Below are 17,210 nucleotides of genomic sequence, written 5' to 3' on the forward strand. Positions count from 1 at the left end.
AAACTAAGCCATCATTACTAATGAATCACACGTGTTTAATGATGTTCATTTGAAAAAAAAAAAAAAAAAAAAAAAAAGTAAAATGCTGAATGTTGAGAGGCAATAAGGAGGAAAAGTTTAAAGAAATTATGCAGGAGTTAGGGAAACAGTTATATTACTGCTCATGTAAAAGCTGGAACCACAGCTCTAGTTAGAAATGGATGAAAGATGTTTTAAAATTGTTTTGTAAGACACAAAAGAAACTATTTATGATATTTATTTTATTTTTTTAACTTTGAAAAATTTGGCTCAATATTAGTTTTTCTCTTTTAGTTTCTTCTTTTTCCAGTCAGAAAGTAATTGCGGGCATGTTATTTTCTTCCCTCTCACAACAAGCAAATGTACAGTTTTCTCCATTCTGTACTCCAGAACTTCAGTCATTTGAGAAGGTAAGGATCAGGTTTTTGGGTTTTGTTTTTGTTTCTCCTCCCCATCCTTGAATTTTGAAATAAAGTTTTCTGTCTACTTACTGAGACTTTGTGGGGTAAATTATGAACTTTGAACATCATCTGGGACAGCCATATGCTGCAATAACAAGGTATAGTGTGAAGTTACTGCAGTGTATGAAGTAGTATTTGGAATATCACATGGACTTGCATTTCCAAAAATGTAATATTAACCCCTAGATTAAGTCAGTATAATTCCTTCCCATGACTTCCAGAAAGCTTTGGATAGCTCAAAATATTTACTTAACTATGTAATTTAAATGTAAAACATTTAAAATGTCTGAAAACAAAGAGGGGAGGGGCAAAAAACCTCCAAAACTTCAACGTAAGGAGAGGAAACAGAAACAAACTCCAGTTACAGCAACATGCCTATTTTCATCCTCACCTTTCCTCATTGTTCTCACCTTGGCTGTCATAGACACAGCTGTAGCAATGATGCAAAATTTTGTTTCTGACTTTTGAAGCTAGTCTAATATTCTGCCTTACAGGAGTCTGAGGATGTTATCTTGTATCTATACTTCCTGAGAAATTTGTGGATTTGAATATGAGGGAGTCAATAGCCTGAGAAAGACTGGGCTGTTAGTGAGTCAGGAGTCTCTTTCTCAATATTTCCAGTCTAACCTGAAATGTATGGGACCAGAAATTGCAGAGGGAAGCCTACTCCTAAGGAATTTCTAGAGAGAATTTGCGAATGGAGTTTAACTCATAGAACACTGAAAAATTACCCTTTTCCTGTGCATGCTTTGTCTAGAAGCCTTTTAGAAATATCTGTTATCATTTTAAATCTTACTGCTGCTATTCCTTGTGAGCTCCTTGTATTTCTCTTCTTCAAAAATTCACACTCTTCTTGCATTTAGTATTAGAGACTTTTCTGTCCTATTCTTGTTCTTATCCCTTCTGGCAGCAAGCAGAGCTTTGCACTGGTTTGAGGAGGAGGAGGTATTGCTGCTCCTTCCCAAGCAGCCCTGGTCTCACATGACCTGGAATGCCGTGGGATTAGCCAACACTCCTCAACTGATTTAATATCAACTGAGCAGCATTTCCTTAAACAGTCCTGGTATTCCAGAAATCTTTACACTCAGTTTTTGTCTCACGAAAATTTGCAAAGAAAGGGTGGCCTGAACTCAAACCCCAGGAATTCAATACCTGCACCGATGTGAGCCAGTTCTCATCTTGTGGTGGGACAATGTTTGTATCTTGTACTGTTTATTCACACCCATTGTGAATAAACAGTAATTCCCACTTGTTTGTTGGGAAGAGCTTCTGTGATTAGAAAGCAGAGTAGTTCAAGAAGAAAAATAACTAATCGAAATAATCCATGGGAAGAGAGCTCACAGTTGGTCTTGCAGCAGTAGGAGATATTCCTGTTTTTCTCTAGAGATTAGCATCAGCCTCAGGCAAAGTCCATTTTCCTTTGTCTTACAAATACTAGTTGACTATAACATTGTACCTGTCGTGAAGCTTTAAGAAAGGCACCTGTGGCACAATAGTTAAAGCAGCTCACTGGAAGCCTGGGGATGGTGACTGCACTCAAAATTCAGGGGGGAGTCTGCATAAGAAACAGCATCGACCTTTTTGGCAGCCCATGCTGGTCTGTGGCTGGGCTGCATCAGCTGGGATTTCTTAATTTTATCAGGGGCAAAATACTGGGAATCATGGCAGGACTAGGTGCTGTGGTTGTCTAGGAGGTTTTCTTTACCTCAGTAATGGAAAAGACATATTTTCTTGCAGTTGTCTGAATTCTCAGCAATAAGGGAAAGCTGAGAAGATGTACATTGTTTTGATGGCTCAAAGGCTGCAGAGCAATGAAAAGTAACCTCTTTGTCAAAGACAGGGAGTCACAGTGCTTCCATGAGAGCTTGTCCAGCATTGAAAGAACTGAGACTATGTCTCAGGAGGAGAAGCAAGATTGCCCCAAAATACTGTTCTCAATAAGGACATCCTCACTGCTCTGCATAGCTTTCTACATACATTAGGTTTGAATCTTTTCTACTGAAATGTGTCGAGTGCAAAATTGTTTTAATAGGAGAAAAATTTATCCTATTCTGTGGATTCTATTGGTCTGAATAAAGAAAAACCTGAGGGCATGGCATAAAATTGTGGAAGTCAGTAATGACAAATCTGTTTTCCTGTTCAGTGTTTTCAAAAAGTATTTGTAAGGACAGATGGTGGGCAGCAGCAGAACATGTTCAGTTTTATCAAGACATTTGGCTAACAAGCACAGACTGAAATGAATTTCTTTCCATCTCAACTTAATAATTTTAATTAGAGGCAAAAGGTGTGGTAGGCTCATTGTCTGGAGGCGTATGTGCAATATTGTCTTGGTTGGGCAGGACTGGGTGGGAGAGAATATCACTGCCTCTAATGAAGGGTGGTGCATATCTGTGAGATCTCAGGGTTTCTTTATTGTCTGGTAATCTAAAAAATGCAAATTCAAAATGTGCTCTTGCACAATATACACAGTGATACACTGAGGCTATGCTTTCAGTTAGTCAGAGAACAAAAATGGCTACAAAATGTGTGCAAGTTATACTGTGCCACTGCAGAAGAAAGGCTTTTTAGCAAATGATGGGACATACATTTATTAACTCGAGGGAAAGTTTTCAAAGCTACCAATGTAATTTAGTGGTCTCTGGAACTCATTCACTATCCAAATGCTTTTGAAAATCTTACTTATTAACAAGTCATTTTGAATTTCATATAGAGAAGATTCTCTGTAAGGACATCAAAGTGTTCTGGAAGTGGTTATTAGGGATCATATGCTCTAACTGGGTCTAATGGTGTTCATTTACCCTCCTTATCTCTGGCCATATTCTAGCTTTTTTGTAAAGTTGCTTGCAGAGATGATGTGCATTTTGTCGTTTACCAGCTCTCCAAGCCCCAACCCAGGAACTGGTTCCCCTGCTTTTGGGTGCTGCAGTGGGAGGCATACCAGTATTGGGCTGGTCCCAAAAGGAAGCACTGAAATGAGATTTGTGACCTGGGCAGCCCTGGCATGACATTCCTGTGCATCCCCTTTCTCAGTACGGGTTATGGAAATAATCAAAATGCCCTCATCTCACAAACATCCTTTTGTTAAGACCTGTGTGCTTCTAAGATTTTCTGTGAGAAGTTGTCTTCTTGCTTTGTCATCATAGTCCTCATTTAAATATCTGTCTGATATATCTGCTACAAAGAAAGGTCATAGTTTTTATGCAGAGTACCTTCTTCTAACTGTATTCTGGGTTCTGCCCCTCTACTCCACTCTAATGAGAATCTGCCCAAAATACTGTGTTCAGGCCTGGGGACCCCAACATAAGAAAAAATGGACGTCTGGAAGAGGGCCATGAAGATGATGAGAAAGATAGGCCAGTTCTCCTAAGAGGAAAGGCTGAGAGCTGGGCTTGTTCAGCCTGGAGAAGAGAAGGCTCCAGGGAGACTTTGCAGCAGCCTCAGGGCACTTAGAGGGTGCCTACATGAAGGCTGGAGAGGGGCTTTATACAAGGGCAAGAAGTGATAGAACAAGGGGGAAGGCCTTTGAACTGAGAGTAGGTTTAGATTAGATATTAGGAAGGAATTCTTCACTATGAGGGTGAGGTACTCAAACAGGTTGGCCAGAGAAGCTGTGGATGTCCCATCCCTGGAAATGTTCAAGGCGGGGTTCATGGGCATCTCTGAGCACCCTGGTCTAGTGGAAGGTGTCCCTGCCCATGTCCCAGGTGTTGGAACTAGATGATCTTTAAGGTTCCTTCCAATCCAAACCACTCTATGATACAATTCTAAATATAAATCTGCCTCCAATTTAGTGAAACTATTTGTTTTCCATGATAGTAAATCTGTAAACCAACAAAATAATTTATTTTATAAGATCTTACTGAATATTTTCCCTTACTGACTGAAGTTCACATCTGGCAAGCTATTTTAAGGACTGTTATCAGCCTTGTGGCTGTAAAAAGGGCACACTTCTATCAGTCATTCTTTTACTGCCTTTTAGTTGCTATTGTTTAGAGGAAAGTTCAGTTCTCTGTGCAAAGCTACCAAAATTATGTCGCTCTATGGCTAGAAACTTGTGTTTGTGTCCCTTGTGAGTATAAGTCTCTGAGATTTGCAAGTGGCAGGGCGCACTGCACTGCATTTCATCACTGCCCAGTGGGGACAGATCCTCAACAGCAAAGCACAGCATGGATGGCCTTTGCTGCCTGGACTCTGCATCTCAGGGTAGGAGCTTGAGCAATAGGAGATTCCCTGCACACTGTTCAAATGGGAGAACTGAGATTTTGTGCCCATGCACAGCTCACAAATTGCATCAACTGCCTGGCAGGATTAATGTTCTAGTCCTTATAGTCTCCCAGGCAAATGATATATGGCCCAATGAACCACAGTGGTTTGTTATATAATACATACTTGCAAATTTTAAGTACATAGTTAGGTTTTGGCAAGTAGGATTGATAAATTGCCTGATTACTAGGCACATCACAGTAGTGAAAGCAAAATAATCCAATTTCCATCACTTCTTCCTTTCATCATAGGCCTTTCTCTGATGCCTTATCAAGACTGACCTAGAACAGAAGCTAGACAGAATTAAAGAATAAAGTAGGGATTTATTAAAAGGCCTCAATGGATACATCTTGGGCAGTACAAGAGCCCAGCCAGGGCTACACTCAAGATGAACCCAAAATGGTCACAAAAATGGATGACCTGTCACATGACCTCTCACTTTTGTAAGTTCTGGTCCATTTGCATATTGGAGTCAATTGTCCAGTTATAGCTTTAACTTATGAGGTCCCATCCTTCTTGTTTTTCTCTCTTCATTCCATCATGGTTTGTGCTCTTGGGCCTGAAATTTGGATCAGTTGTCCTTGGTCCCCAGCTAGAGAAGGAATTGTTTTGTCTAGCTTCTCTGTGAAGGAGCTTACCATCCCTTCATATGAAGCTCAGAACTACACACTAAAGCAGCACAGAATCAGAAAAATATAAAAGCTAAAACCCAAGACATCATCTGAAATTCAGGTACATGACTGAATCTGTGGAAAGAGGCAGGTACATTTTGTTGTAATGGCAGCTCTTTCACAAGTGCCAGTCCTTGACCTCTGAAAAAGATACATGGACAATATTCCTAATATAAAGCTGCCTGCATTTACCAAACCATAACAATACTGTGTAGCTTACCTGTGCTGGTTACTAAAGTTTTAGAGATCAATTATAACAGAAAGCAAATTAAAGACAGATCAGAGAGTATAATAACTAAATCTGAGAATTTCAGTCTTGGTTTACTTTGCTTGTTTTGGGAGGATACTATTTTAAAATGTCTGTATATTAACACATGTGGAGGCACACATGCTTTTCTCTGTTGAAAGTTTTTAGATAAGAAGCTCAGTGCCATCAAGATCCTTAGTCAAAGAATGTTGCTTTGTGATCCTACATCAGCAAATCCTCCCAGTTTACAGCAGATGACCTTCTCATTTTTTGAGGAATTATTATGGGCTGGTGGATGCAACTCCAGTACCAAACTAGGTATGGAGGTAGGCCTGAACTCTTCCCTAGTGTGCTATCCCATGTCTTTCCTGAAGAGCGCAGGGCCAATCTCTGAAAAAAAAAAAAAAAAAAAAAAAAAAAAAATTTTACTTGTGTGTTATTTCTGCCGCCTTCTGGATGTGAACTCAAGGAGAGCAGACCTGGGGGGGGGTCTCTTTATAACTATGTGTCTATTGGTTACATTTGATTGGAAGACCAGGTCAATGTGCTAAAACAATTTAAATTTCAAAAATATTCATTTAATGTTTTATAATGCTTATAGTGCCTGTAAGGCAATTTTTTTTTTTTTTTTTTTGGATGGAAACCTGTTTTACAGACAACATTGTCTATGTTTCATGGTTCTTCTGTTTGTAACTCTTTAAAAGTCATTCTAATCCATAAAAGAGTAATTGTAGGTATTAGTGTTGATATCCAAGTTCTAGATAATAAAAGCCCATGTTCAAGTGCGATACATTGCTCTTAATTGAGGAAGTGCTCTTGATGTAAAGACCCCTGGATTCATGACTCCTGACAAAGGCAAACTTTCTGCACAATATGTTTTATACATGTTTTGAAAGCCTACCTCTGTAAACAGGAAACTTCACATTGCTCCAATGTTTCACATTGCTATAGACAGACCAACACATGCATGGAGGTTTGTAGATCTGATCTGAACAGCACAGCTGGCGCTACTCCACTGCCTTGAGAGGAGCTACTTTGGTTTACCTGTGGTGAGATGCTGGCCCTGAGCATCCAGTGTGGTTCATGAGATTAGTCTGAGATGAAAATGTAGATTTTACTGGTTTACAAGAGTAGGAAGGATGTATCTCCTGGAGGGTGTGTCTGATCAGGTACGTTGTGTACTGTTTTTGCAAAGACAGATAAATGCTTTGCTAGTAACAAACCTGTCTCACCCCATCTAATCACCTGGAATAAAAGCTGTTGAAAAGAAATTTGCTCATTCCTGTATGTCAGAGTATCAACACAAACCTTAACCTTTCCTGGGAATACATCAGTCTCGTCATCACTTGTTCTTGTTGCTTCTCTTACTGATTGTGTCCCAATATCAGTAAATAAATATCTTCCCAACCATAGGCTGATTTATAGGTAAATGAGTCAGATTTTGCATGGCCTCTTTCCCTGCCCTCGTGCCCTTAATTCAAGCAACATGCCACTCTGCAAATAGATTCTCTGACTTCATACCACCATTATGGATGTGTCAGGTTAGCACTGGATGCCAAGCTAATTCACATGCTGCTGTACAAAAGGCAGCAGGTGAATTACCTGTAAATTTATTTTATCTAAGCTGTAATTAACACAAATCAGCTGGTTTTGTTTTAGGTGATAGGAAAATAATGGATATTCACTGTTTTGGGGGATGTAAGTTCTGGACTTCTGCCTTTCTGCTGTTGCCTGGGGCTGAGTTGTGGCATGGGTGATGGATCTGTTTCAGTGCTGTGAGAATGGTCACCTAATACAGGCCATGGAGCATGTCCTACAAGCTGTTAGCTGTACCCTGGCTACTGCTTTGTGGGTTTCACAGGGCTCCTACTTCTTCCACTGCTGCTAGAGAAACACAAAGGCTCTGAAGTTCCTGTTTCTGGCCACCTGTCTTCCTTGGTGCTGGGCTCTCAGAGCAGCCCTTCTGGAGTCCAGGGCTCCAGCTGTGCAAGATATCCTTCTGGAGAGCTTCCCAGCTCAACTTTGGAAGTAACAGCTTGAGACTGAGCTTGTTGTCTCCTTTCCACCCCATTCATTCCTTCCTGACAGACTGAAAGGAGGGCAAAGTCTGCAGAGGATGATGCTGAGTAAACCGTTTTGGAGGTAAAGAATTCTTGTGTGCCTGCATGCTGACAAGTATCAGGTAAAGTAATTGTCTGTGACAATGAGCCCTACATAATGCAGGGGAGGAGGACTTCTGGCATAGGGAATGCTGTGCACTCACCTGATATCATCTTGAAAGGGAGCAGGATAACAGCTGGACATCATTCATTTAGGGAGAAGAAAAAGGAAAATAGACAACTCTGCAAGAAGCAGGGTAGAAACCTGACAAGATCTGAACACAGTGATTAGGGACAGCAAAATGTTTATTTTCTCCTTCTATTACAGCTGACAGAATTCTTACAGGAAGAGTAGGGTTAATGCATGTGTGCAGTCGATTAGCTATGCCTCTTTCAAAAACGGGGCTTGTACATTCAGACTCTGAGAGGCTTTGACTTGTTCTTGCTCTCTTTCCCTCTCACATGCATCCAGTACCGACTGTCAGAAATTCCTATTCACTGTTCAGTCTCTCTGGCTTCATCTTTTTTCTTGTACAATTGCTGTTTTTACTTCCAGTGCGCTGCACCTATTAGATCAGAGCACAGGCTGTTGGGTGTATAGGCATAAACCAGAACATTTACTTTCCACTAAGTACCACATCCCTAATCCACCCATGTCCATGCAGCACATACTGTATGTGCAACTTCTAGAGCACTGCAGAAATATTTGGCTCTCCTCATATTATGTTGCACAGGCAGCTTTCCTTCTAGTATCATCTCATGTTTTGTGCCTTGGAAAAGGAGTGTGTGTAGGGCAGAACAGCTGACTGAGAGCCCAGAGAGGAGAACTCTACAAATTTGACTAAACTAGCTCTGAAGTGAAAGCTGGCAGCTAATTTTCGGTAACTTTCATAGCACACACTAAAAGCTAAGGTAATATACAAAGCACGGGGCAGACTTTCCCATACAATTAATTTCATTCCATTAACTGATTTAATGGTTGAATTGTCAGAGGGAAGTCTAAAACAACCTTAGTAAATATAATTGATTTCCCTTGTTGACTTCTGCAATTTTAGTTTTTAATATTCTCATGTCAGGTATACATTTCAGCTATCAGGAGTCTACAAATGAAGCAACCATTTGACTAAGTTTTACATCAGATGTACAGCAAGCAGAAAATGTAAGAACCACATTTGTGACTTAAGAGACTAAAGAAACACTTGTTTTATAAAAAAAACCACTTTCTGCGATGTAAATTCCTCTATTCAGTTATTTGTCATCCTTATTATTGTGTGATATATGAATTGTGAAGTCATATAAGGAGCGTTTCCTGGACTTTTTCCACTCAGCAGTGTAATGTATATATACGCATTTGGCATGCCCAAAACATTAATTATATTATGTTAAGTACACTCCATATTTTGGGAGAGAATTTAACTTGAGTAAAATATAATGGCCATTAAGTTAATTTCTGTAATTTAGAAAATGTTTCTTTCCTGAAACTCTGTCACTAGTAACCAAAAGAGAAGTGGAAATTGTGTTATGGCAAGCTGGTTGCAAAAGCAATTGGCAGTCTATATTCCTCCCAAAATAGGAAAAAATACAGAACACAATAAAGTAACTGGAACAAATAAACAAGTTTTGAAACATATCTTACAGGCTGAAAATGTTAACCTCTATTCAGTGAAAAGAAGATAACCAATGTTTATCATCAGTCTATGTTAATTTTCTGTCTGCAAACTATCCTTCCTTTCAATGGCTCTCAACTTGTGTTCCAACCAGGCAGCTTCCTTCAAAATGAAGGAAGCAAAGGACATGGATGGTATGTTCTCCAAGGGGAAACTAGTATCTTGAACAGTCAGGAATGATTTTGAAGTGGCAGGAGTCTGTAGAACATGTATAAAACAATTAATGTGAGAGGCTTTAGAAAAGTTACTAAACAACTGCTGAGATGAAGACAGTAGTGAAACTGAGGGAGTGGAAGCTGTTATTTTTACTAGAAAAAGGCTAATGTTACATCTGTCTGTAGTCAAGGCAAGAAGGAAGACCTGGGAAGAGGAGCTGTAGACAAGTAAGGCTCACTTCAGCCCTTAAAAAGAAAGCTCAGGAAGCATGAATCTTGGGGATCATTTCCAGTTGCATAAAGATAGAAAGACAAACCGAGGGTAAATCCTTGACAAACCTGACTGCAGTCTGTGAGGAAATGACTATGTATACCAATGGGAGGAGTAGGCTAGATAGAGTATTTATTGACTTTAGTGAAGATTTTGACGTATCAGATGCAAATGAGAAAACTGAATCTCTCTGAGCTGGCAGATGATGTAACATGCAGCTACGGCCGCAAACTGGAGATTCATACTGGACATGACAAAACCATTTCCACCAGGATGGCAGTGCAGCGCTGGAAGAGGTTGTCTGGAAAGGCAAGGGGGTCTCAGTCCTTGGATGTTTGGAACTCAAGGCTCCATGTTCCCTCTAGCCATTTGTGATCTGCAGCTTCAAAGGGAGAGTGGGCTTCCTCAAGCCACCTGCATCATCCAGTACTGCCCCTTCCCCTTGTGAGGCTGGCAGGACAGAGCAAGGCTGGGTGGGCAAGGATCCCTGCCCAGCTCCTTCCAGTCCTGTGCCCGTGCCTGCCCCAGCACCCAGCCCCCTGCAGCCTCGAGGGACCGCGACACTGAGTGACACCGAGCGCCCAGATGTGCTTTGTAGGTTGTTTGGGCAGCATCACTCCCTTGCTGGGGGGAAAGCTGTGAAGCAACAATGCAGCAAACAGGAAATGATTCACCAGTTTTCTGCACACATCTCAGGCAATATTTGTGCTGCAACAAATGCACCATTTAATTTTGCTCTACAAAGTTCTTATAAAATTAGCAACAAAGAAACACAATTTTTTGTTTTTAACTTTGAAGAGCTACAAATGGCTATTTTAGACTGCCCAGCTATTGCCTGCACTGAGTTGTTTACTGCAACACAGTGTCTTATTCTTCACTGACTAACTTTCCTTACAGAGGCTGCCAAGCACAAATTAGGTCAACCTAAGTGGCAGTATGAAATACAATTTGCCAAAAACTTCTCTTAATTAATGCTGTTATTCAGGGTGGGGAGAGTTTAGCTCACAGTGAATTGGCGTGGGGCACTTTGATAGAGAGAGACGCTTTCTAAAGAAAGGTGGATCTAACGCTGGATTTCTGCCCAATATATTTTGAAATTTTGATGGCAATCTTTTATGACCAGAGTGAGAACTGTAATTTGTGCCTGTAGGGTGCTCTGCATAGCACTACTAGACTGCAATAAAACAACAAATAACAAACTAATCATTGTTATGGACAACACCCTCTTGCAACTAGAATCAGCCATTCTAGGTCTTCAGGCATTCTGTGTCAAAGCCACAGAAGTGTTGGTTCCCTCGCAAGACGTTGTTTCCTCCTGCCTGAAGCACCAGAAGTGCATTGCTGCTCTGCACAGCAGCTGCTGCTGGACTGCCTGGCCAGGGCCTGGTGTCCCTCCCCTGTGGCTGCGTCCCTGGGCTCAGCTCAGGAGCCCACCTCGCAGGGGGTACAGCAGACACATCAGTATGCTTCAGAGACCAAGCCCCCAAGGGGGTATTTGATCTTAGGTGCCTCTTAACCCTCAGATAGGCCTGGGACTAAAGAGGTCATTAAGTTAGTTTGATGCCTCTGAAGATAATCAGCTCACAAGAAAGTTGTGCTAGCTCTCACCCAAGCAGGATCCGGATGAACAGATTTCTACTTTTTGTCACTGAGCAACTTTCACATTCCCTCACCTCTCCCCTGCAGTCAGTATAAGACACTGACCGGTTTTGGTTAAATAAAAGGAAAAACACTAGCCAAGGCTTTCATTTCTGCTGCTTGCTGAGTTTTCACACTTACCATCCATCTCCCATCTGGAGTGAATTAAATTATTTGCATTTTTCCATGTACAAATTCTGGTGTGTACTGATACAGGACAAGTTACTGATTAATAATTCTGATTCATATATAATACACTGATGAGAATCTCCTGGAGTAAAAGGCTAAATATGGTATTAGTGAGTACAGACTGTAGTGAATATCATACAAGACATTTGTGCCCAACATGGAAAAATATGCTTGGGGAGACCCAACAAAGCTCCAAAAATCAATTTTTGCAGGGGGTTTGCATGAAATAACAAATTTCTGAAAGCAGTCTAGCTACATTCAGGCAGTATTGCATCAAGCTAATAACGCTTTGGGAGAGGCATGATAATAGGATAATGTATGCAAAGTAAAATTCCACTGGGTGAATTCATTATAGTGCACAGCAGAGCCCCACATCTGTACATAAGTCCTTCCCTAAGTTTTAAAATATTGTCTAAGTGTGGCATAAACTTTGTGCTGATCAACCACAAAGAGGTTTTTGGGTGCTGTTATCGTCACAGGAGTTGCATTTTAGATGGAAAATCACATTGCTTTAAGGATAAAGCACCCATCTTCTACTGAAATCTCAACATCTGGACAGTACAGCAAGCCTCAGGTTTGCTGCAGTTCTTGGCCTGATTTACTGAAAAAAAAAGTGTTATATATCCTAGGAGTTGGACTGCATTTGTGATCCTATTCTTTCAAAGCTTAGAAGGTGCCTATTTTAATGAATAACAGAAGAAGAGCAAAGCAAATCTGGTTATAAAATGGTAACATCAATGAAGGATTAAAAATGTTATTCAAGTTCATTACCTAGGTCATTACTTATTTAAACTCATTTCAGTTTTGTATAAGGTCTGCAGCCATGGCCACTAGAAGCTTGTCACAAAATGTAATGCTTTATGCATATTTTAAAACTACCATCATTTGAATTTATCAGTGACTACTGTACATCCAGTTAGCAAGAATGGATGTGGGCAACTTAGAATTAAATATATAAATTCATATTCTATAAGCAGATTTAAAAGGCCTGATCTTTAGATGAAGAAATCTTGAAGATGGATTCAAAATCTCTCCCAGACCCCTCTTCAGGCAGGAAACAGTTCCCTCCTGGATTTTCAGCATTCATTCGTAGGTGAAAAAGGAGGATCAGAAAAGGAATGGGATCTTATTGTGTGGTCTGGCCTGAAGCATCTTTATGCCCTGGTAATGAGTTCAGTTCTGTTAATGGGAATTTAAAGACTTTCAGTGACTTGAACAGTGATTAAAACTCAGACATGAGGAAGAAATAATGAAACTGTATGCTGAGAACTTAAAAAGTATAGTTAAAGAGCATCTGTTAAGTGATGCTCACCAAAAAAGCCAATGTTAATAACTAATTTTCAGTGGCCTCACAATAACCTGCTTTCTAATAGTCTGGAAACCTGTAAAAATGTTGATTAATTCTGCAAGACCTAGTGGGCATTGTATATTTAGTTTAGTGAAAAATATTTTACAGAAAATACTATATAGTTGTGCTAAAATAGGCTGTTCTGTGAATACTAACATTAAAAATGCATCCTTATTTTTAAATTTTATTGTTAAGGCATAAATACATCAAAATAAATATTAATTGATACTTCTGCAGATTTATTCCTGACTTTATTAGGTTATGTAGACATGGTACTTAGGAACATGGCTTAATGGTGAGCTTGGCAGTGCTGGGTTAATGGTTGGATTTTATGATCTTTAGGGTGTTTCCCAACCTAAATGATTCTATGATTCTGCCTTTGTCTTTACAGAAATGCCTACTAAAACAGATCTGTCATCTGACTGACCATGAATGAATGTTTCACAGAGAAACAAACCCATTTCTACTTTGATCATTGGCTGTGAAGCAGTTTTGTGCTCACAGTATATACATTTTCCCTTTTATGTAAATCTACTTATCATTTGCATCATCTCTGATAATGCTGTAAAAGCAAAATATATCATATGCTTTGAAACAAAGAGCCTCCTTGCTTAAGTTGACAGCCTTCTTATATTAGTTTAAAAATCAATCTTTCCTCAAACGGAGGATTAGCCAGCTACACAATAATGATCAGTTTTGTAATATGTGAAACGTGTCAAATCTAATAACTAAAGTCTGCCTAAACAAAAGAATGTGTTCAAAAAGATTAGTGGATTATTGAAGGCTCACACAGTCTGATGCCACTTTTCATGCTCCTTGGACAGCTTTTAGCACGTCTCAGCTGCCAGTCAACACGTGCTCTTTAGGCACAGAAAATAATTCAGGAGTTTATAGGAGAGCTGGGCTGATGCTTTGAATGAGATGGCTATTTGGTGAGCTGGAGATGTAAAAGGCTTTGCTTTTTCATCAGAAGGATTTTCTGCAAAGCCTGGGAGAGATCCTGTGCTTCAGTTAAAACAAACCCAGTTAATGCATATCATCCCCATCCAGCTGCTGGCTGCAGCAGGCTTAACCAGCAGTGCTGATGCACTCTCACAGGTTCCTGTCGGGCACTGCACACGCTGCTCCTCATTCACACCTGCCTTGGAAGCTGCTGCCAGAGGGACAAGGTGCTCCCTGGGGCTGGCAGCTCAGAACACAGATAGAACTGCTCAGGGTGCATGCCCTCACCAGGAAAAGAGAAGGGTCAGCGTTCGGCTAGCAAACACATGAACCAAATTATCTCTCATAACTACAAAATTCATCAACTTTGGTAGTTTGTACTGAAGGCCAGTAGAATTACAGTACCCTTGCCTTATGATGTGTGGACAGTTTCATTAGCAGTGCATCTTCAATAGCCTGAATTGATGTACTTGGAGAAGCACTTCTAAGCGATGGCAACTGTCTACTTGCTGTGACATCATCACCCACAGCACACTCAGATGCTGAGATATTGATAGTTTTGACAAGAGGCTTTAAAGGTTTAAGTTAAAATGGTGCACTCTGCCCTGTATGATTTATCTGCCTAACCAGTTTTGGGAATTCTGTGTTGGAATGTTGTCACTATTCAAAAACTATTCTCCTTAAACTTGAATTCTTCTTTGAAACAGGTTTCTGAGGTCTAGTGGTGCACACTTTGCAGGAGTCAATTTTTCACATGGCAAATATCTAACTTGTAAACCTTTCAGTGCATAAGAAAAACACATCATCTCGTGTGGTATCACTAATGCATGAAATATTGAGACAGATGTAATCCCAGAGAGACAGATTTGGATGTGTTTTCCTAGTCACATTTTGCTGTCTTTCCATATTCTGTGTACTACTGTGGGTAGCTGACATGTAGGTAAGTTGCCATTAACTTGTCTTGAAACTTCAGGGTCTCACTGTGTTGCACAGAACCTGCAGAATGCTTGCAGAAATCCTTTGCAGTTAATTTAAACCTAAAACCACTACTGTTGCAATTTCAGTTTCAGCTACTGTCCAGCAATCCACCGTTGCATCAGGTGATTGTGGGACTATTCTACTTTATTTCTGCGCATGAGCAATTTGTCAAACATGAGATTTATTTAAATATTGCTTAAAGTTTATTTTAAGTATTGCTTTTGGCATTATTACTTATTAAGTTCGGAAAAGAAATACAGCCACTTCTGCCAATACAAGAATGGACAAGTTGTAAGGTACTCTACACTGATGCTATCAAGTTCCTGCAAATCACTCAGTGATTGCCAGCTTTCATGCTTTCTGTATGCTGCTTTGAAAAATTGACTTCTGAAAACCTGTTTTGCTTAGGTTGCCACAATATTTTTGAATCTTGATTTCAATGTCAACTTAAAAATTTTGTCTACCTGTGTCTCATAGATGACTGAGGCCGTGGGCAGATTTCTTTCCTTGTGACTATTGCTGTGGGACACTGGAGTCTGCAATGGGTACTACTGCATAGTCTTTCAGTAGTGCAGTGAATGAAAGAATAATTTCTGATACACTGATGTACACTGTTCAAACCTATGAGGCATTCACAGTTGTTCTGCTTTTCATCTCCTTTCTCCAAAGTTCAGTAAGAGGAAACAGTGCCATTAATTTCTAATGCCAAACACTCTAATTATATTGGCCAGCAAATTACTGATTAGATTGAAGGTAGTCCCTATTAGACATATGGAGATCACCTCCTATCACATCCCAGGTAAATGCTGCTCAGTGTGTGTGCTCTATTGTCACTATCTTTAGTTCTCTTCTTTGTAAACCAGTTACTTTGAGCACTGAGAAAAACAAGACATCATTAATTATGACAAAATGTTGGCCTTTCTGTTTTGAAATGTCTGAGAAAAATGCATGAGGATGGGCCCTACCTTGATCCTGGGAACACGAAGGCTCCTCTCTTCCAGTGAGCGTCTTCAAGCTGCTGTTGGAGGGGCCACCACTTCCCCGGGGCTGTAACTCTGGTCTCATGGACCCTGGTGAAGGAGCGGCTGAGGCTGTGGTGAGCCCGTGTGCACCAGGCAGCACGCACTCTTCTCCTGCTCCCAGAGGAGCTGCAGCTGAAGGGCACATAAAGGAAAAGACAGCCACTCACCTCCTCCTGGCATGGCATGGCATGAGCTCGGTGCTCAGCTCCTGCGGCTTTTCCGTGGATGCAGCTTTCTGCTGCAGCAGACGTGGGAGGTGGCTGCTTCAGCACAGTCCCTGCAGGTGCACTGGGCTGTGTTTATGGCCAGGCAGCCAGGATCAGAGGAGAGGTGGGAAGAGGGGCAAATGTTATCATTCCCAGATGAAAACTGGTCTGTAACTCCAAATGGAAAACTGGTCTGTAACTCCCAATGGAAAACACTCAGTCCCTATCTGAAAGCCATGAACTTTGAACTTTTTCCGTACACATTGTTTAATGTGTGTTTGTGTATGTGTGTGTGTGTGTGTGTGTGTGTGTAAATGTGAAATACATACAATTTTTTTCTATTAAAAGTTTGAGTTGTTGAAATACAATCTTCCATCAGAAGTAATAAATGATGGATATGTCCTTAACAGTCTTTTTTAAAACTGCATAAATCTAAATAAAACGTTCCTTGTGGTATTAGTAGGTTAATGCAATGTGCTATAAAGTTCATATTCATAAAAGGATATTCTATACTGCATAGTCTTGGTGTTGGAAATTAGCCCAAGCCAACTCTTGCTACACTAATTGTTCCTTACCCTTTGTGCTCCCTGACTTCTGCAGGATACTGATGGTCAGTAAATAATCATACTCCCTTAAATAGAAAGGTATTTGCTATAAAAGTAATGTTCTTTGATTTCTGTTGATGATGTAGCAATAAGTCCTTCAGCAGGCAGAACTCTGTCTGAAGTAAAAATTTTCATTTCCTGGCCATGAACTACATAATGAAGCCATTAATCACAGACTGCCATTGAAGAGTGTCAAGCCTAGTTTGCTCAGAAGCCACCTACAAAGCATAAGGTGTGATTAAAACAATACATTGTGAAAGAAGGTGAGCCTAAAGCAGTATCTTCTGAAAAGTTTTTGGTTCTTTCCCTTTTCAACTACAAAAAAACTAATTACAGGAGGGGCAGAGAAGTAAAATAATAGCAGTTACCCTAATTATCTGGAGTCTGTGTTTTGTGTTGGATGGATGCTTCAGGTGTGCTTACTATCTGT

Source organism: Onychostruthus taczanowskii, unplaced genomic scaffold (assembly GCF_017590055.1).
Source record: "Onychostruthus taczanowskii isolate IOZ18803 unplaced genomic scaffold, ASM1759005v1 scaffold2, whole genome shotgun sequence".
Taxonomy (NCBI): domain Eukaryota; kingdom Metazoa; phylum Chordata; class Aves; order Passeriformes; family Passeridae; genus Onychostruthus; species Onychostruthus taczanowskii.